This window comes from Heptranchias perlo, chromosome 3 (genome assembly GCF_035084215.1).
Source record: "Heptranchias perlo isolate sHepPer1 chromosome 3, sHepPer1.hap1, whole genome shotgun sequence".
Taxonomy (NCBI): domain Eukaryota; kingdom Metazoa; phylum Chordata; class Chondrichthyes; order Hexanchiformes; family Hexanchidae; genus Heptranchias; species Heptranchias perlo.
In genome coordinates this window covers 133,062,000-133,084,483 of record NC_090327.1, presented here as the reverse complement: position 1 = coordinate 133,084,483, position 22,484 = coordinate 133,062,000, and the positions used below count along the sequence as shown (strand labels likewise).

General features: G+C 45.6%; 1 long non-coding RNA gene across 7 annotated transcripts in view; it reads right to left on the bottom strand.

Moving 5' to 3' along the window:
• Nucleotides 1-17,715: 17,715 nt before the first annotated feature.
• Nucleotides 17,716-22,484, bottom strand: part of LOC137320241 (uncharacterized) — a 262,223-nt gene continuing 257,454 nt past the window's right edge. For all 7 annotated transcript variants that reach the window (XR_010962416.1, XR_010962417.1, XR_010962419.1 and 4 more), the window contains one exon: nt 17,716-18,692. This is a non-coding gene — a long non-coding RNA (uncharacterized lncRNA). The remainder of the gene's footprint in view (nt 18,693-22,484) is intronic.

Below are 22,484 nucleotides of genomic sequence, written 5' to 3'. Positions count from 1 at the left end.
CCAGATTGGATTTGTCCTGCTTTTTGTGGATAGGACATACCTGGGCCAGTGTTGTAGCTGTACTGGAACAGCTTGGCTAGAGGCACGGCTAGCTCTGGAGCACAACTCTTCAGCACTACAACCGGGATGTTGTCGGGGCTCATAGCCTTTGTTGTACCCAGTGCACTCAGCCGTTTCTTGATATCACGTGGAGTGAATCGAATTGGCTGAAGACTGGCTTCTGTGATGGTGGGGATATCGGGAGGAGGCCGAGATGGATCATCCACTCGGCACTTCTGACTGAAGATGGTTGCAAACGCTTCAGCCTTGTCTTTTGCACTCACGTGCTGGGCTCTACCATCATTGAGGATGGGGATGTTTACAGAGCCTCCTCCTCCCGTTAGTTGTTTAATTGTCCAACACCATTCACAACTGGATGTGGCAGGACTGCAGAGCTTTGATCTGATCTGTTGGTTGTGGAATCGCTTAGCTCTGCCTATAGCATGTTGCTTCCGCTGTTTAGCATGCATGTAGTCCTGTGTTGTAGCTTCACCAGGTTGGCACCTCATTTTTATTTATGTCTGGTGCTGCTCCTTGCATGCTCTTCTACACTCCTCATTGAACCAGGGTTGATCCACTGGCTTCTTAGTAATGGGAGAGTGAGGAACATGCCGGGCCATGAGGTTACAGATTGTGCTAGAATATAATTCTGCTGCTGCTGATGGCCCACAGCGCATCATGGATGCCGAGTTTTGAACTGCTAGATCTGTTCTGAATCTATCCCATTTAGCATGGTGGTAGTGCCACATAACACGTTGGATGGTGTCCTCAGTGTGAAGACGGGTCTTCGTCTCCACAAAGACTGTGCAGTGGCCACTCCTACCAATACTGTCATGGACAGATGCATTTGCAACAGGTAGATTGGTGAGGACGAGGTCAAGTAGGTTTTTCCCTCGTGTTGGTTCGCTCACCACCTGCCGCAGGCCCAGTCTGGCAGCTATGTCCTTCAGGACTCGGCCAGCTCGGTCAGTAGTGGTGCTACCGAGCCACTCTTGGTGATGGACATTGAAGTCCCCCACCCAGAGTACATTCTGTGCCCTTGCTACCCTCAGTGCTTCCTCCAAGTGGTGCTCAACATGGAGGAGGACTGATTCATCAGCTGAGGGAGGGTGGTATGATTACAATTGACATGATTAGAATATTAAATGCACAATGAACTGGAATTTTAGGGGAAAACATTAATTCCATGTCTTGAACTTATTTTCAGCATTTACCAGACAATTACTGAAGGCAAAGAGCACTCATTGGGATACAGTCTTACAGGCGCAGGCTGCTGTCTGGTGTACTGTAGCCAAGTTCTTTATATGTAAGCCTGGACAGTGAATGTTGGCATCGCATGCAAGCATAATTCAGTCTTCATCCAATGTCCATGCACGTGCATTTTTCAGCAGGAGTCACTGGATTGCAATTGGGACTGGGACTCCTGAGTAATTTATCACCTCCCTAGCGCAGGAGATCGGAGACCAACTGTAGCGACCCTACCATTTTCCTGGCTAAGATTAGCTTTTACCAGTTGAGTTTGTGTTTACAATCTCAGTATACAACCACTGTATATGCTTCATTTACTGTTATTGGTATATATACTGGAGTACTCTAAATGGAAGAGATAAACTGGTATGGTCATATACCTTTGATGACTTGGTAATGTACTTACCTTCCGACCAGATAGGCAAGGGTTTGAGTCACAGGGTGACCTGTAATTCAATTGCACCTGGCACTGTTTGTATCAAGTTTTGTCAGTTCTTTGCCAGGTTGCCAAGGTGGCACAGGAAAACAAGAGTAGCTGATGGCGCAAACCATCATTGCACCCTAAAAACGGGCCACCCGGTGGGAATTGGCTCCTGGAAAGGGATGAAAGGAAACAATTGTGGGCAAAAAAAATGTTAAAGAGAATGGCCTGTTAATGGGTGATAGATCTTATCTTTTTTCCTGTAAAATGATTACACTGTATTTGTTCTTGATCTCTAGGTTAGTAATGTCTTAAGCCTAGCTAACACTCGGATAAGAACCAGCCCCTGATAATCTGGAAATGGTTATGTTACGTTGATTTAAACCTTTGGATTTTTCACTTACACTTCTAGCTATAATATCCCGAAAGGGTTATTTCCCAGGTGCACTAATTCCTCTTCTCCCCCCTCACTCCTGATGGAGTTGATTCAATGAATAATGAGGCGTCAGCCGTGGCTCAGTGGTAGCACTCTCACCTCTGAGTCAGAATGTTGGAGGTTCAAGTTCCCTTCCAGAGACTTGAGAAGAAAATCTAAGCTGACACTCCAATGCAGAACTGAGGGAGTGCTGCACTGTCGGAGGTGCCGCCTATCGAACGAGACATTAAACCGAGGCCCCTGTCTGTCCTCTTAGGTGGACGTAAAAGATCCCATGGAACTATTTTGAAGAAGAGCAGGGGAGTCCTCCCCGGTGTACTGGACAATATTTATCTCTCAACCAACATCACATTGCTGTTTGTGGGATCTTGCTGTGCGCAAATTGGCTGCCAAGTTTCCTACTGTACAACAGTGACTACACTTCAAAAAGTGCTTCATTGTTTGTAAAGTGCTTTGGAGGTTGTGAAAGGTGCTGTATAAATGTAAGTCTTTCTTATTTTTTTTACAATGTTTTCAACAGTTCTTCCCACCATGCTGGTTTTAGCAACTCCTGATGGATTTACAGTTGGCTTGCATGCTGTTGTGCATAACTCACGATTCCCGTTTCTTGCATAACGCAAAAGCAACTTCAGTTGAGTGTACTGCAAGACGGGCAAAGAGTGGCAGATCTTTTCAAGCTGTTTTGGATGCTTCTCGGTTAGCTATCTAGGATTGTTCCAAATCCGTAGGGCAGGGCATATTTGGAGGGAAGAACGAGGAAATCACTAAATTAAATGTATCGGCAAAAAAAAGCTGAAATGAAATAGGACAAGACCTCGGGCTCGATTTTAACTGTTCCCACCGGGCGGGAAACGGACGACAGCGGGTCAGCCATCAGGCCGGGCGTAAAGCGGGCGGCCAATCCGATGCCACCCGTTTCTCACCCGACAGGAACAGTTCAAATCGACCCCCCTTTGTGTCCGACAATTGGGAAACAGTGACCACAATATAATTAGGTATAGTGTAAGAATAGAAAATGAAAGAGGAATGTCAAGGACAAGGGTACTTGACTGGGAAAAAAAAGCAAATTACAATGAGATAAAAAGGGACCTTGCTCAGATTAAACGGATGGAAAAAATGGCAAACAGAACTGTGGATCAGCAATGAGAAGTATTTAAACAGGAGACGGAAAGGGTACAAATCAAGCACATTCCAGTAAGGGAAAGCTGAGGTTCCACTGAGAAATAGGGAAATTAGATCAAATCTGAAACTTGGTGCTTACAGGGCAAATAATGAAAATGAAACCCAGGACAAATATAGAGAGTAATGGGGAGCAAGAAAAAGGGAGATTAGAAAGGTTAAAAGGGAGTATGATAGGAAATTACCAAAGAACAAAAAGGGTAATGAAAAGGCTTTCTATAGGAACAGTAACAGCAAGAGGAAAGCCAAGGCAGGTGTAGCACTGTGAATAGATGAAGGAGGCAAGCGGAGAAGCAAGGGAAGGGTAGAAATGCTAATAAGTACTTTACCTCAGCTTCTACAGGGGTAGATATGTCATCAGGTCGGGTTAAATGACAAAAGCAGACAGTGCTTACAAGTAACCCGGTCTAGTTGTACAGGGATGATGAGTATTCCGAATATGGGTATCAAACGAGAACATTATTCTGCACCGATAGGTACTGATAAGATTATGCAACTTGCGGTTTTACTTGTGGGCGCTTGTATTATTTATGGTCCAACATATGGTTAACAGTGCTGGGCTCTCCTTGCTGAGCTGAAAGCTAAATTTGAAGCCATTCGACTTCTCTTTGATGAAGTTAGATTTCAGAGGTCGCTGCAAAGCGAAGCACATTTGGGGCCCTGTGAGTGCAGTTAAAGTAACTAAAACTTATATCCTTCAAACAGTGCCCTGCAGATTATGAATGCAGTCATATACTTTTGTGACCTGAATCAATTCTGGAGTTTTCTAGTCACTTTCATTTTTACTTTGCCTTCCTCCCTAAAAAGAGGCAGTCAGAGGGCCAACGATTTTGTTTGCTGATAATCTAGGAACTAGAGATGAATAAGGTATCTCCAATTATTTCCCTGTTCCCTTTGCTCCCGTCCTCTCCTGTTGGCTCATGCTGGGTACGGATGCTGGCTACCCTCAGGTACCTCAGCTAACTGATCCAATGGTTTCATGTACAGAGAAATATACAAGGGAAATTATCTGCACCATCAGAAAGTGTTTGATCATGATCTGGGAATGTTGCTTTTCCTTTTGGATATGACTTACCCTGCAATGGGGATTTCCATGTACTTTTGACTTTCTGGAATGTTTTTAACTATGTTGCGCCCGTAATTCAGCACTACTGTTAATCTGTGTGCACAAAATCCAACTGCACTTTTTCCATATGTATTTATCCTTCTCCCCTTCCTCTCCCGATGGTGCCGACTCTCCACAGCTTCTGGTAGGCGTTCAGTGTCTCACACACATGGTCATTCTTCCTATTTGAGTCTAGACAGAAAGTGTCAGCAGATAATTTCACCATGGACAGCATCACAGCGAGCCTGACTGTGTCCTCATCTGGTGCCCATGTGCTTTTCAGTCACTGAACAAGCAGGGGCCCTTGTTCACTTGTCGAGCCCAAAAACATCTGAACCATACCGTCACTCCAATCTGCCTGGCATCAGCCAACTTAGCACAGATCAGTGATCAAACATGGGTGGATCTAGGTCTGTAAGGCTTGGTACCACATGAGGCAGAGCATTTATTCACAGGGCCACTGGAGGAACCATGCAGTTTTAAACTTTAACCATTAAAAGAGGGTTGCTAACCAAAGGACACAGATTTAAGATAATTGGTAAAAGAACCAGAGGGGACATGAGGAGAATTTATTTTACGCAGTGAGTTATGATGATTTGGAATGCACTGCCTGAAAGGGTGGTGGAAGGGGATTCAATAGTAAGTTTCAAAAGGGAATTGGATATATATTTGAAAAGGAAAAATTTGAGGGGCTACGGGGAAAGAGCAGGGGAATGGGATTAATTGGATAGCTGTTTCAAAGAGCTGGCACAGGCACGATGGGCCGAATGGCCTCCTTCTGCGCTGTATGATTCTATGATTTAGTCTAGTGTAATCACACGGGACCAGCTCACCGCGTTCACTTTGCAGGAACAGGAGGCCTTAATCCAATGGCAGATGCTTAGATCCACATTTTCATGGGTCTACAATGCTTCCGGGTTCCCTACAGGTCCCTGATAGTTGGGAGTGCAACTTTCAGAGGGACGACTGTGTCTCTGCAGTTGGCTGTACCCTTATTGTAGGCCCTATCTGCCCTCTCACTTGGGTGTAAAAGTTCCTATGGCACTATTCGAAGACGAGCAGGGCATTCCTGGCCAATATTTATCCCTCAGCCAACATCACTAAAACAGATTATCTGGTCATTTATCTCATTGTTGTCTGTGGGACCTTGCTGTGCGCAAATTGGCTGCCGCCTTTCCTACATTACAACAGTGACTATGCTTCAAAGGTACTTCATTGGCTGTAAAGCGCTTAGGGACATCATGAGGTCATTAAATGTGCTATATATATATACAAATCTTTCTTTCAGATTAGCAGATAGAGCTCGTTTCCACTGCTAAATCTTAATGCAGCTTTTCTGGTGGCAGAAAGACTAGTCATATCAGCACACCATTAAAATGTTTGAAACAGTTCATCTGATAACCAAAGACAGATGTCAATGAGTAACAGGCTGGGACTCTTTTTTTTTTACCCGACTTTCAAAGTGCTAACGTTGAATACTTAAATCAAATTTAGCCCATGTTCATCTCTTATTTTCTTTTATATTTGACAAAGGATAAAGACCTGGATAGAAATCAACCTCACCTTTGTTTCCCAGCCCTCCATCTCTATGTTAAAGTATTGATTGGACCTATAGGGACTGATCACAGGGTCCATGGCTCCTGTATATTACTGCAGCATCAAGTGCAAAGGCCCGAGGCTCACTCTGCGCCCAGTGCTCCCTCTGCGCCCAGTGCTCCCTCTGCGCCCAGTGCTCCCACTGCGCTCGATGCAGACTATGCATGTCATTGTAATCTGAAAGCACTTTCAGTGGATAAACCACGTGTGCAGGCTGTGCACCAGGCTCATTAAGGATCTGTATTTTATTTAAATAATGCGACTATTGAGTCTGAACAGCACTCAGGATGCTTAGCATCCGTTTGAAACGGACGCTTCAATGGAGGCCCCTGAGATTAATGTTTCAGATAGCTTCTTGAAAGATAAAAGATATCGCCATCCCCTTCTGTCGATTTTTTTCCCTCTTCGATACTAGTTCTTTGCTGCACATCTGGGCAGTTGTTTGCCGGCTTTTCAGTTGTTCTGCTTGAGCACAAAGAGACTTTAACCTTTCCAATCGGCCTCTTCGAACTGCATTCCAACTGCTACCTCAGGGGTATTTCATTGTGCGCTGCCCACATGGGTATTTATCTGTGCATTGCTCCATTTTTGCATGGTTATGGAGGAGAAAGAGGAGGATTAGAGGAGGCAATGCTTATTTAGGATCCACCCTGATGTCGTCACCCATCTGTACAGGTCCAAACATTTGTGCCTGCACATGTCGGAAGACACCTGCAAGCGCCAACAATGATTTCCCAAGTAAGCTGTCAAAGTATTAGACACAGTCCTGCAGCCACACCTGCAAAACATTTCCACAACAGGATGGCTCTGCCAGTGGTTGTTAAGGCAATCGCTGCCTTGAACCTTAACTCTACAGAGTCCTTCCAAGCCACATCAAGGGCTCAGTTTTGAAATGGTGGCAGGTTGGCAGTGGGTGGGCGGAGGGGGGGTGGGGGGGAGATCGGAGAGGGAGACATCGGAGCAGGTCGGTTGATTTTGTATTTTAACTTTGTGCAATGGTTTGTTATTTAATTTATTTTGTTTCTTTTTGCCTGATCCGGCCCTTCACGTCTGGTTTCACCAGGAGTGAATCAGAAGCCGTGGGAAAGCCGCCCAGGTAAGTTTAAAATCGTTCTAACTACCTAATATGTCACAAGTAAAGTGCCTTAAGTACCTCAATGAGGTATATTTGGTTCTTTAACTATCATCCCGCCGGCTTTAATTGCTGGCGGCACTTCCGGATTCGGGACGCCTGCGCACACACAGGTGCGTCTGTGGGAAACTCAGAAATCGGCAGGTTGGAGCAATTTTCACAGCCCCCCCCCCCGCCCCGCCCCCAACGCACCTGCAATTTAGGTTTAAAATTGAGCCCCAGGTGAATGCCAAACCTCCCAACCTTCACGGCACAGTTGCCTTATTTGCACGGGCTACTCAATTCCTCCGTTTCTCCATGAAAAACACACAGTAGCGCAACTTATTATGATGCAGGTAGGACAAGACAGGCCGCATTAACCGCTGCCAGAATACAACACTGACCAACAGCCAGAAGACATTTCTCCCCAACTAGTGTGTAAAGTCATGCTGCAACAAATGACACATCCACTTAAATGCCTGAAACAGCCAAAGCGTAACAGGTGTGACTGCAGGACTGCGCCTTGTTCTGTGATGGCTTCTTTGGGGAATCTTTGTCATTGCATGCAGCTGCCTTCCTCCATGTGCACTTACATGTGCACCATACCCTGCCTAAATAAACCATCACCCATATCCCCACATCACAACCCATGAATATGGCAGCCTTTCTCCTCAACTATCTTATTCTGCTCTGTCTCAAATGAAGTCGCAGGAGTTCTATTCAGGTAAAACAGAAATGGGTTGTATTCTACTCCATAGACATCCCTAAACTGTACAGATGTTGGCTGTACTCTACGCCATAGACATCCCTAAACTGTACAGATGTTGGCTGTACTCTACGCCATAGACATCCCTAAACTGTACAGATGTTGGCTGTACTCTACGCCATAGACATCCCTAAACTGTACAGATGTTGGCTGTACTCTACGCCATAGACATCTCTAAACTATACAGATGTTGGCTGTACTCTACTCCATAGAAATTCCTACACTGTACAGATGTTGGCTGTACTCTACTCCATAGACATCTCTAAACTGTACAGATGTTGGCTGTACTCTACTCCATAGAAATTCCTACACTGTACAGATGTTGGCTGTACTCTACTCCATAGACATCTCTAAACTGTACAGATGTTGGTTGTACTCTACTCCATAGACATCCCTAAACTGTACAGATGTTGGCTGTACACTACTCCATAGAAATTCCTAAACTGTACAGATGTTGGTTGTACTCTACTTCATAGATATCCCGAAACTGTACATTGTTGGTTGTGCTCTACTCCATAAACAGCCCTAAACTGTACAGATGTGGGTTGTTCTCTACTCCATTAACATCCCTAAACTATACAGATGTTGGCTGTACTCTACGCCATAGACATCCCTAAACTGTACAGATGTTGGTTGTTCTCTACTCCATTAACATCCCTAAACTATACAGATGTTGGCTGTACTCTACGCCATAGACATCCCTAAACTGTACAGATGTTGGTTGTGCTCTACTCCAGGCATCCCTAAACTACAGATGTGGGTTGTATTCTACTCTACTGACATCCCTAAACTGAACAAATGTGCATTGTGCTCTACTCCATAGACATCCCTAAAACGTACAGATGTGCATTGTGCTCTACTCCATAGACATCCCTAAAACGTACAGATGTGTATTGTGCTCTACTCCATAGACAGCCCTAAACTGTACAGATGTGGGTTGTGCTCTACTCCATCGACATCTTCAAACTGCACAGTTGCATGATACACAGTTGAATGACTCCATCAAACAAAGAGAAAAAAATATATCTTGCTCCCCGCATGGTCCATTAAAGTGAGTAGAAGTTTTGTAGGGCTCGCCCGATGAAGCGCTAGGTGAATGGACCATTTAAGGTAAGGTACAGAATGTCCCAGACTCAGCCCCAGGTCTGGGCTGAGTTTGCTGAACTCACTTAGGGTGGCAGTAAGGCTATTACAATTGCCCTCAATGTTCTTGGGTTTTGAAGAGGTAAAACAAATTGGCCAGGGTATCCACTCTGATTGCTATTCCGTGATTCCTGCTGCATGTTCAGTAAGGACAGGGTGGGGTTCAACTGTGATGTAACCCTACCTGCCCCCAAAGCTGAAGAACCTCTCAACAGTCAAGACTCACATATTTAAGGGACTTACTGGGGGCTGTTATAACCTCACCCAACATCCACACAAGTGAGTCTTTGAGCAGGGCTTACTGGATAGCAAACAGGAGTGCGAACACCGGGCTGACTTTTCACCTCTCTAGCCCTCATGGGTGCTGAAGCCAGTTGTAATGTTCTCAGCTGTTGCCCTAGAAGAGACCAGCAAACTTAGGTCAGAAGAGGGATCAAACCCTGAGATCTACTGGTCTGTATGGTATAGTACTGTACCAGGTGGTGCTTCTGCACTCTAGGCCATTGGGGGGAGCTTCAGCCCATTCAAAATAAAACACAAAAATCCACAAATCTTTTGTAGGAAACACACAACAGTATGGGTTCAAAAAAGCATTACAGAAGATGGAATTTCAGTTTCTTGGCAGCTTATTGAAGGTCTTTGCTGAGATCAACGCTTAAGAATTTAATCTGTCCGCATTCTTAAAGTTCCTTCTCAATCATTACTCAAGCACCCTGTTAGAACCTGCGTGACTTATGCATGAATTTACACTGGGATTGGAAAACTGATGTACAGTGCGTGCACCTGAATAGTCCTCTCTTGACATGTACCTATTGAATGAATAGGCAGAACATGTTGCAGGAGCTTTAGAACGTTAGCTACTGGCCCTGAATTTCCATGAAGGTCCCTCCACACTCAGGCGGGAGTCTAGAGGCACCCACTGGCAACAAGGCAGGGACCAGTTATCAGGGTGCCTGCCAAACCCGGGATTCCCCAGTTGGCCTTGTAAGAGGTGGAACCTCCACTTACTCCTTACAAGGTCTATGATGCCAAGGGGGTGGAGCCAGCTTGGAGATTCCCTACTCTGGGAGTTCCCGCGTTGCTGGCTCAGTCGAGGCCCAGCCTATTACTGGAGGCTGGTACACGGAGAGAGTTATGGTATACTGGTCTCCGGATGGGTGGAGAAGGGTCCAGGTCAGGGAAGTGGACTTAAACCCTGAAGAAAATGTATTAAGAAAAAATGAAATCAACTCCCTTACACAAGGGGAAAGGAGGAAACACAATGGGGTCTTGGACGTGGTGGGGGGGTGGATGGGAAGACTAGCAGGTGCTGTATTTTGTAGCCGCGTGGGCAGGTGGGCTCCAGAGATGCACCCGTATTGGCGAGAGAACCCACATCCCCAAGTAAATTTAGTGACCTCCTGCTGACCCCGAAGACATAGATTTAGGGTGAATGGCAAAAGAAACAAAAATGACGTGAGGAAAAACTTTTTTTTTTACACAGTGAGTGGTTAGGATCTGGAATGCACTGCCCGAGGGGGTGGTGGAGGCGGATTCAATCATGGCCTTCAAAAGGGAACTGGATAAGTACTTGAAAGGAAAAAAATTTGCAGGGCTACGGGGATAGGGCGGGGGCAGTGGGACTAGCTGGATTGCTCTGGCATAGAGCCAGCGCGGACTCGATGGGCAGAATGGCCTCCTTCCATACTGTAGCCCTTCTATGATTCAGTGTCAGCGTTGGAGGGCAGCGGTGGGCTCAATCCTGGTGTAGCCGCCATGATCGTAGCCTGTGGATGCCTTTAGGGGCCACTGTGTTTCCAGTTCTAGTGCATATCAGTCTCTGAATGTGAGGTGAGATTTTCAACGGCACTAGTGGAGTTATTCATTCCATCGTGACAAACTGGAGCACCGCTGCAGTAAAGATAACGGCCACTAGCAATCAATCAGAAAGCATTTAGATGGCACGTTATAGGGTACGGCAATCCACCAGTGCGCTGACCGGATCCTGCTGGGAAAATCTTAACAAGGTGCAGCCACTTTGGCATAGATAGATAGATGGGGGCGGGGCTAAAATTCTCCCAAGCTTTAGAAAGATGTTAAAAAACTATTTTGAGCCCTTGTCAGCCTTTCCAAAGGCCGTGGGGGTCATCTTAACGTGACCCGCCCAGCGGGGGGGTGGGGGGTGGGGGGGAAATGATGGGATCGGCTGGGCCGCCCCGTTTTACTCTCCATCAGCGGACAGTGAAATGGGGCAGGGTGTAAAACAGGTGACCAACCCAAAGCCTCCTGGCGGGTTGGGTTAAAATAACTCCCTGTATGACAGGGTTGGAGGGGGATCGTGGTAATCAAAAGACAAGGGAAAGCAAACCCGATGTAGAAGTACAAAGTGGAGTCTGGAGGCAAGTGGTGCAGCCCCTGCTTGATAGCTGGCGAAGTGGGTGTGTTGCTGCGTGAGGTGGGCACAAGGGGGGGTTTGATCAGAAATTTGGCAATACAGGTGTACTTCTTAATGTAAGATGTTGGGGCTGCTTACCGGGACGGCCAATGCCACTGAACTCCAAAGAATAGCTATAGCTGACCCAAAATTCTTAATAAAACTACTCAACAGTACCACGCACCAGGTAGATGGCCCAAGACTGCATGGTACAAGATATTACCTAACAACTTGTTGCCCATTTACCGCTTACACATACGAAAATATCAACATGCCAAGTTGGCCTTTATTGCAAGGGGGTTGGAGTACAAGAATAAGGAAGTCTTCCTACAGTTGTTGTACAGGGCTTTAATGAGATCACACCTGGAATACTGCGTACAGTTTTGGTCTCCTTACCTAAGGAAGGATATACTTGCCTTGGAGGCGGTGCAACGAAGGTTCACTAGATTAATTCCTGGGATGAGGGGTTGACCAATGAAGAGAGATTGAGTAGATTGGACCTATTCTCTCTGGAGTCTAGAAGAATGAGAGGTGATCTCATTGAAACATATAAGATTCTGAGGGGGCTTGACAGGGTAGATGCTGAGAGATTGTTTTCCCTGGCTAGAGAGTCTAGAACTAGGGGGCATAGTCTCAGGATAAGGGGTCGACCATTTGAGACTGAGATGAGGAGGAATTTCTTCACGCAGAGGGTTGTGAATCTTTGGAATTCTCTACCCCAGAGGGCTGTGGATGCTGAGTCATTGAGTATATTCAAGGCTGAGATAGATAGATTTTTAGACTCAGGGGGAATCAAGGGATATGGGGATCAGGCAGGAAACTGGAGTTGAGGTCGAAGTTCAGCCATGATCTGATTGGATGGCGGAGCAGGCTCGTGGGGCCGTATGGCCTAGTCCTGCTCCTATTTCTTATGTTCTTGTGCAATATCACATGACTGTACAGCTCTTTCATAACATCGCATGCATACCTATGCCTCATATGGCACACATTCAAGCTGCAACTTACAATTGAATGACGTGCCACACATATCTTGCAAATATTTCACACATCAAAACATTGCAACACGTGGTCAATTAAAGATAGTGAGTTAGGCTTCAGCAATGTGCTGACCCTTCTTTTCTAATTATTCCCCCCACCCCCACCCCCACCTTCTTTGGTCTTCCGGGTCATAAACCAGCTACAGCCAAGACAATGACTTGGTCCCAGTCCTCTGCCAATGACACATTGAACGCTGAATGTGGGCGAGAGCAGGTCTGGGTGGTGAATCTCCTTCAGATTTTCCCTCACCATGAGGCGTGGCTAAGATTGAGGCATTGTGAGCATGAACATCTCATGACTCTATAATGCCACACACTGGTCCTCCAATATACTGACGCTTCCTCCAAAATGCCTAACGAGAATTTATCTATACAATCTATAGTCATACTGCAAATATCCCAGAACATAGGTCACAGTGCATTCCTGGATTCTTAACTTTACTGACCTGCCTAATAGGTGCACTCACACATTAGTCAATGCAAACACCAGTGGAACTTGTCCTACAACCTGAACACCGGAGGATGCTGTGATTGTCCATTATATGGTTTGCCAAATAACCATCGCAAGTAACCGTGAAGCATATGAAAGAGTTGAGAACATCTGAGCCCTGCAGCAAATATTTTTGAATGCCAAGTGCATCATTGCCACTACAGAATTTGCAAATGGCAAATGTGGGCACCATTTCCTTTGTTGGGAAATGTCATTACTCAGGTCCGATGGCTAAGGAAGCAGAAACCAGCAGTGTTCCTCATGGCAATGCAGTAACTCTTGCGGGAACATGTGGGTGTGGGTGTGGGTGCGTGTGTCTTTGGACAGGATCTTGAAATGTTCAAATCTACTGCTATAACATGCAAACCCTGTTTTAAGAGGTTGGCCAGCTCAATCTTTATCAAGCGCTGAAACAAATTCCTTCAGGCAAAGTCAGCTAGGGAAATCCTTACAATTATTACAGAATAAAAGCCAGCTACATATGTGCTCCTCCAGCAAGTGAGTCATTCACCTTGATCTGGGGCTAGGATACAATGTCAGCAAAGTCCTGTCAGCACCTGCATATTTTCCTCTGACAGCTCCAGCGAGGGAAACGTAAGTGAAGCGCAGCAACCAGAGTGGAAAATGTAAAATTTCACCGCAAATACAGAACAGATTTGGTAAACTCGTTTAAACATCCACAGAATCTTTGTGTTCAGTTGTGAAGGGGGAGAATATCGACTCGCGCCCAAAATGAGCGGCAAGTAAACGGAGTGACTGCTCCACGTGCTGGACCGAGGTCCAAGCCAGGTTCACCATCGGTCCTTATTTGAGTGGAAGCAACGAGCTGTGGGTGCCAAACAGGCAAGCCCTGGCCGGCAGTGGCCCGCAGTACTTTGTGGAGCCTGGGGGAAGCACACCTCCTACTTCTTGCTCCACAAGAATATCAACTTTGAAAAAAGCTTTGTGGCCGTTTTTTAAGCGGCCTCTGGCAGTCCCTTTAAGAACCGCTGGTCAGGCCCCTCAAGACCTGGCACAGCTTGCCCAATCTCTAATCATACAATTGGGTAACCTGGGGTCAAAACAGTAGAGGCCCCTTGTGATCTGAACTGAATTTCGAGTCTTTCACACATGCCCTCACTTTCTTCACTAATCATTGAGTAGGTGCACTGATAGAACATAAGAAATAGGAGCAGCAGTAGGCCACACGGCCCCTCGAGCCTGCTCCGCCATTCAATCAGATCGTGGCTGATCTTCTACCTCAATTCCACTTTCCCGCCCGATCCCTATCATCACCTGATTCCCTTAGTGTCCAAAAATCCATCGATCTCAGTCTTGAACATACTCAACAACTCAACATCCACCGCCCTCCGGGGTAGAGAATGCCAAAGATTCACAGCCCACTGAGTGAAGACATTTTTCCTCATCTCGGTCCTGAATGGCTGACCCCTTATCTTGAGACTACAACCCCTCATTCTAGACTCTCCAGTCTGGGGACACAGACTCTCATCATCTACCCTCTAAGAATTTTATATGTTTTGATGTGATCACCTCTCATTCTTCTAAACTCCAGAGAGTATAGGCCCATTCTACACAATCTCTCCTCATAGGGCAACCCTCTCATCCCAGGAATCAATCGAGTGAACCTTTGTTGCACCACCTCTAAGGCAAGTATATCCTTCCTTAGGTAAGGAGACCAAAACTGTACTCTGGGCGTGCTCTCACCAGAGCCCTATATAATTGCAGCTTGTGAGTCAAGGCTAGATATGAAATGATAAGCTGTTTTATTTTACTGATAGCAAGTGAACGTTCAAAATAACAGTTATATTTAAATCCCACTTACTTTACTTAAGTTCAACCCCCTCCTTCTGAATAAGAACAATAACAAAACACTCTGCCTGGCCCTGAGTTAGTAGGCTAATATTTGCTTTTGGTCATTCCAGCATTGAAACAGACCAAAGCTTACATGAGCTTGGTTGACACTAGTCTCACAATAAACTGCCGAGGACTTCCTTGCTTTTCTTCTCAGGCGACCATCCCTATTGACTGATCTTGAACATGTTATTTTTTACTATTACTTCTGAGGACAGGAATTAGACGGGCCGTTCCTCTAACTTCTTTCCTGTTCATTGATTCACCAGCAGGCCTGTCAATATAACTGGCTATCACCCAAGGGTGGATTCTCAGCAGACACCCAATACTGCGCTCAAACGAATAGGTCATCCCAACTATAAGAGGTGTGGATGTCTGCCTGGTGCAAACTCCGCGCTTTTGTACCTGAATTTTGGACCAGGGTCCTACAACTGGCGTGGAGCCCCGACTTGTATAGTAAAGCAGCTTTACACCTGTTTTCAGGGGAGCGGGCTGCTCGTCCATTTAGAGGTTCGCCTGAATATGGCATCAAGTGGGCCTTGGGCGTCAATGGGGCTGCCGAGGTGCCACCCCTCCATCTTTCAACTTCTGGCCGCTTGTTATTCCAGCACAAAACAGACGGCCGTGAGTTGAATTGCTCCCCCAAAAGAATCCTAGGTAAAATCCTTATAAACACATCAGAAGCATCTACTGTCCTGTACAGTTTTTCGTTCATGGGATGTGGGCGTCGCTGGCGAGGCCGGCATTTATTGCCCATCCCTAATTGCCCTTGGGAAGGTGGTGGTGAGCCGCCTTCTTGAACCGCTGCAGTCCGTGTGGTGTAGGTATTACTGAGATTTTCAAACTGAATGGTATTCTGATACTGATACTTGCGTGTCAAACTAGAAGTTCAGTTGTATAATGTAGAATTACAGACATGACATATAAAACACATTGTGAAATAACTTCTCGCTTGCCCTTGTACCCTCACGTGTAATATAACACACATCCATAAAAAAACATGCAAGTGTGTGGGTGATTTCTTAACCAAACCACTTTCTGACCTGCTGCATGCACCAGCTCATGCCACCAGCTGATTCAATCGCCACGAGACATACACTGACTAAAAAGAATGGAATGAAGCAGCGATGGTCTCCGTGGCAACAAACCTGCTAACCAATAAAAATTAACAGCAATACAACGTCACATACACATGAAACATCACAAGATAAAATTAACTGGAACAGAAAATGCAGCATCTTGCTACCTGAGAGTTGGCTTTCAATTCCCAGGAACAAAAAGCCTCTCAGAATTCATATCACAATCTTCCCCGGGGGTTTCAAACGGGCGCACTGCTTGGGGTCAGTGAGTTAATAAAATATGAAGTGCTGTTGAGTCAGCTCTCGTTGGTCCTAAGTTACAGGATTGCTTGTTCTCTGGGAAATCTCTCTATATTTTTCTATTTCTTGGTGTACTAAAAGTGTCTATATTATAAGTGGCTCAGTGGGTAGCACTCTCAATCTCCGAGTCAGAAGGTTGTTCCACTCCAGAAACTTGAGCCCGAAATCTAGGCTGACACTCCAGTCTAGTACTAAGAGAGTACTGCACTGTCGGAGGTGTCGTCTTTCCAATGAGATGTTAAACGGAGGCCCCATCTGCCCTCTCAGGTAGATGTGAAAGATCCCATGGCACTAGTCGAAGAAGAGCAGGGGGAGTTCTCCCCGTTGTCCTGGCCAATATTGATCCCTCAACCAACATCACTTAAAACAGATCATCTGGTCATTTATCTCACTGCTGTTTGTGGGGCCTTGCTGTGCGCAAATTGTCTGCCGCGTTTCCTACATTACAACAATTACTACAATTCAAAAATACTTAATTGGCTGTAAAGCACGTTGGGACGTCCTGAGGTCGTGAAAGGTGCTGTATAAATGCACGTCTTTCTTTCACTGAGAATAACACACAATTGGATTTCCACCTTATTCCTACCTTCCAGGCTGTGAGAATATTTTCTAGGACAATTTGACGAACTGCTTTGAATTGTTCTCAACTCCAGATTGGGTTTCAACAAAACTGCTGGCCCTGATAGGTCATTTGGTGAACGCACTGCATGGCCCAATATTGAGCCATGCCGACCAAGAAGGAGGAGCGAGCATACTTAATTTTGTTGCAGCAAAATTTTAAAGCTCTAGAAAAAATGATATGTAATTTTATTTTTTCTAAGCCTGCCTTCGTGCAACATGTCATCCTCAACAAGGACTCTAACTTGACATGAGGCCTGGGCCATTCTAACTCCCGGTGCTCATTTAAATATTACAGTGCTGTCTCCTGCCTTAAACCATCAGGAGCGACGTCAGGGTCGGCGGGCAGGAGCCAAGGGAACAGTATTTGAACATGAAGTTAGTGCCGGGGAGGGGGGTGGGGGGGTGTGGAGTTCCCATAGGCAATGTCAAGGAACAAAATCAAAGACGTGTATCGCCGAAAACTGCCACGCAGTTTTACTCAGTTATAGAACAAATGTTCCTGCTCTGGCCCGAAGTCAAGATTAATCAAAAGCTGTCAAGATTAGCAAGTCACGACGTAACATGGACTGGTAGCATTGCGTAAAATTACTGCAATAAATTTTAAAATGTATGGCCAGTACGCATGAGTGATGAGGCCCTTCCAACAGCATTGCACTTGTCTTTGAATTTTCCAAACCCTTGAAGAACACAACATTCATTTACTAGACATGCACACAAAAATCCGGTCACAAGGTACTGCCATTCCAGGCATATTCCAGCAACAGCTCATTCCGTTTGGAGGTATCAATATTCCATTACAGTCTGCCAAGAATAAAACACTGTGCAAATACTGCAGTGGAAAAGTAAACCAGCCAGCACTGAAGCAGCGTAAAACTAAATGTCATTTTGGAGGGCTTTTTATTAACCTTTGCTGCAATCCACAGGGTGAGTCAACACACTACACCTGAACAGTGGCAATCTTAATAATACAGCAAACACAGGTAATTAAAACAAATCTCAATTCAAGTTGCACTGAGGGAAAAGCACAGTGTCCTAATCCATTAGCCTTTTCAATCATCTATTTCGCACCTGATTTGTTTAACCTTTTGTAAACTATGGTAACTCTCGTGCCAAAAGTAAAATACATATATAGTGTTTTCTTTTTAAAATCTATTTATAGAATACTCTAAATAAAGTCTGTAGGTTCCATATGCTCTTCAAATGCTGACTTGTACTACAAAACTCATCTGCAGTTGTGTATTTCCAAAGATTCGTGTGGTATCACGTGTGTATTTCCAGTCGTGTGATATCACGTGTGTAGTTCCAGTTGTGCGATATTCACGTGTGTATTTCCAACGTCGTGATATCACATGCGTGTGTATTTCCAGAGTCGTGTCATATCCACATGCGTGTATATTTCCAAAGAGTTGTGATATCACATGTGGGTATTTCTGAAGAGTCATGTGATATTCATATGCGTGTGTATTTCCGTAAGAGTTAAAGGAAGACACAGTTTACAATCACACTGGATATGTTGCTGGGTTCAGCTGCAGAGATCGACGTTCTTACCCTTTTACTTGTAAGCACCATAATTTCTTAATGCACTTGTGGTGGGGAAACAGGCCAATAATTCAGAAGATCCCATAAACCACACCAGCACAGTGCAAGCAATTTGTGAACTTTCATCTGGAGCTCAAATCACTGCCTTGAATTCTCATTTTTATTCACGTGCTCCCATATATACTGTTACTTTCCAGTTCTGGTGTTTTGCAGCAGTGGAGGAAGATGTGGGGACAGCTTGTATTTTATCACTGATGGAAGATACAATGGAAGTTTCATTCACTTGAGTAGTTTGACTGGCTACTTTTGACATGGCATCTGCAAAAAAAAAAGATGTAATAAGATTGAGAAGAGTGTTGAATGACTTCATAATTATTGAAGTAAATTGATAAGCCCAGTATATTAAATACTTGACTATGAATGAGACTGTTCACTTAGCGTCAAATGATGGGCACTTTGTTCTGCGAACCCATGCCCTCATGGCCTGGGATTGCTCAAACTCATTTGACATAGGACACTTACAGAGGAGACCTTTAGCACCAGTAAAGCTGGTCTGGTTTAAACCTAGGACAAAATGTGCACTAACCTGTATCCCATTTCTCTAACTGCACTCAACAGCATTCAGAACTAAATTTCTTTTTCTTTGTGGTGGGGAGGGATTAGATACTGAAAAAGGGAAAAAAAAAGCTGAACTTGAAAGCTGAACTCCTTTGCTATTGAAACAGTTAAAGCAGATGTCCTTGCTGACCGGGAAATCTCCCTTTATATGCCACCGCTTGCACTGCATTCACAGCAAGACTAAATTTCAACTCCTGCAATCTCAGTAACTTGTGCTGCTATCAGTATCCAAGAAGTTCTTGTAGTTTTATTTATGGTTTCTGTAGTGGAACAAAGGCAATGTGTTTGATGATGTCAGGGTGGAAAGGCAGAGTCAGGTGCTTATTGTGGAATGCCATTTTGTTGGGGGTGGGGTTAGGGGGAGGAAGTCTGTGTGCTTTCATTATCGTTAATGGATAATATTCAATTTTCATAGAATCAGTTTCTCAGAATGATATTTCACTCACTGATAAGCTGCTAAAAGTCAGTGACTGAACTTTTGATTTTGCAACTAAGCTCTCCAGAACTAAAATGCCACTCTTTGCAACTACTGTGTGAGGTCATGTGCTCCAAGTGCTTTGTTTTGTAAGATTATGTTATGCTGCTCCGTTCCACACCGCTGATGTGGATCGAGCCATATTTATCAGGAAGGTTCCGCAGTTGAATTTTCTAGTCTCTGTTAGGTTAGCTGATCTCAGCTAAGGAGGAAGTACAAGTGCTATTATTGGATTCAGCAACCATTGATGAAGGGGAGGTGCAAAATCAGTCAGGGCTCCGGCTCCCAACTGCGAGCCACTAATCCCTGCTGGACAAGTACCTGTGTACGGATGTCAGGTGAGACAGGCTCCAGCTCAACTGCAATAAATGCCGTAGTCAAATAGCTTGCTGACACTCACTGGTTAGACCAGTGATACTCGTAGTGCAGCTTAGGTGCCATTTGAAGCACATCTGTCTCACACTATGGTACTCGAAGGTCCACAGTTTTATTTGCCTCTGGCCCTGTCTTCACAGCTTGCCTGGGTGGGGAAGGTCGATTCCAAGTGCTGCTTCCCATCTTTTGCTTGCTCTCCAATAAGAGAAGGCAAAAGAATGCTATTAGGCCAGGGTGTGGAACCTTTTGGAAAAATGGGCCAAATCCTTGTGACACAAATAGTAGACGGGACCATCTGATGAATTCGCTTTCGAGTCAGGCAAAATCATCATTAAACACTATGCCCAACTTCCAATCTATTTTGCATCTCTTGGAATCCCTGGATCATGCTACTACTACCACCTTCACTTCTGTCCATCCATCTCTATTCCTCTTCAGCCAGAAGTGCCGAGTGGATGATCCATCTCGGCCTCCTCCCGATATCCCCACCATCACAGAAGCCAATCTTCAGCCAATTCGATTCACTCCACGTGATATCAAGAAACGGCTGAGTGCACTGGATACAGCAAAGGCTATGGGCCCCGACAACATCCCAGCTGTAGTGCTGAAGACTTGTGCTCCAGAACTAGCTGCGCCTCTAGCCAAGCTGTTCCAGGACAGCTACTACCCTGGCATCTACCCGACAATGTGGAAAATTGTCCAGGTATGCCCTGTCCACAAAAAGCAAGACAAATCCAATCCAGCCAATTACCGCCCCATCAGTCTACTCTCAATCATCAGCAAAGTGATGGAAGGTGTCGTTGACAGTGCTATCAAGCGGCACTTACTCACCAATAACCTGCTCACCGATGCTCAGTTTGGGTTCTGCCAGGACCATTCGGCTTCAGATCTCATTACAGCCTTGGTCCAAACATGGACAAAAGAGCAGAATTCCAGAGGTGAGGTGAGAGCAAGGCAGCATTTGACCGAGTGTGGCACCAAGGAGCCCAAGTAAAATTGAAGTCAATGGGAATCAGGGGGAAAACTCTCCAGTGGCTGGATTCATACCTAGCACAAAGGAAGATGGTAGTGGTTGTTGTTGGAGTCCTATGCCCAACCATCTTCTGCTGCTTCATCAATGACCTTCCCTCCATCATAAGGTCAGAAATGGGGATGTTTGCTGATGATTGCACAGTGTTCAGTTCCATTTGCAATCCCTCAGATAATGAAACAGTCTGAGCCCGCATGCAGCAAGACTTGGACAACATCCAGGCTTGGGCTGATAAGTGGCAAGTAACATTCGCGCCAGACAAGTGCCAGGCAATGACCATCTCCAACAAGAGTGAATCTAATCACCTCCCCTTGACATTCAACGGCATTACCATAGCCGAATCCCCCATCATCAACATCCTGGGGTCACCATTGACCAGAAACTTAACTGGACCAGCCACATAAATACTGCGGCTACAAGAGCAGATCAGAGGCTGGGTATTCTGTGGCGAGTGACTCACCTCCTGACTCCCCAAAGCCTTTCCACCATCTACAAGGCACATGTCAGGAGTGTGATGGAATACTCTCCACTTGCCTGGATGAGTGCAGCTCCAACACTCAAGAAGCTTGACACCATCCAAGATAAAGCAGCCCGCTTGATTGGCACCCCATCCACCACCCTAAACATTCACTCCCTTCACCACCGGCGCACAGCGGCTGCAGTGTGTACCATCCATAGGATGCACTGCAGCAACTCACTAAGACTTCTTTGACAGCACCTCCCAAACCCACGACCTCTACCACCTAGAAGGACAAGGGCAGCAGGCACATGGGAACAACACCACCTGCACATTCCCCTCCAAGTCACACACCATCCCGACTTGGAAATATATCGCCGTTCCTTCATCATCACTGGGTCAAAATCCTGGAACTCCCTTCCTCACAGCAGTGTGGGAGAACCTTCACCACACAGACTGCAGCGGTTCAAGAAGGCGGCTCACCACCACCTTCTCAAGGGCAATTAGTGATGGGCAATAAATACTAGCCTTGCCAGCGACGCCCACATCCCATGAACGAATAAAAAAAAATTCCTCACTTCCATCTGTGTCTCCTCCATTTCTGTCCCTTTTTCATTCACATCTATCTAGCTCTCCACATCAGTGTCCCTCTTTGCTCATCCACTTCTCTCTATTCCTTCAGTGTATTGTCTCTCCTCCTTCAATTCAATCTCTCTCGTAGAAACATAGAAAATAGCCATTCAATGTGATCATGGCTGATCCTCTATCTCAATACCATATTCCTGCTCTCTCTCCATACCCCTTGATGCCTTTTGTGTCTAGAAATCTATCTCGCTCCTTCTTAAACATATTCAGTGATTTGGCCTCCACATCCTTCTGTGGTAGACAATTCCACTGGTTCACCACCCTCTGAGTGAAGAAATTTCTCTTCATCTCAGTCCTAAATGTCCTACCCCGTAATCTGAGACTGTGACCCCTCGTTCTGGACCCTCCCGCCAGGGGAAACATCCTCCCTGCATCCAGTCTGTCTAGCCCTGTCAGAATTTCATATGTTTCAATGAGATCCCCTCTCATTCTTCTAAACTCGAGTGAATACAGCCTAGTCGACCCAATCTCTCCTACACGACAGTCCTGCCCTCCCAGGGATTAGTCTGG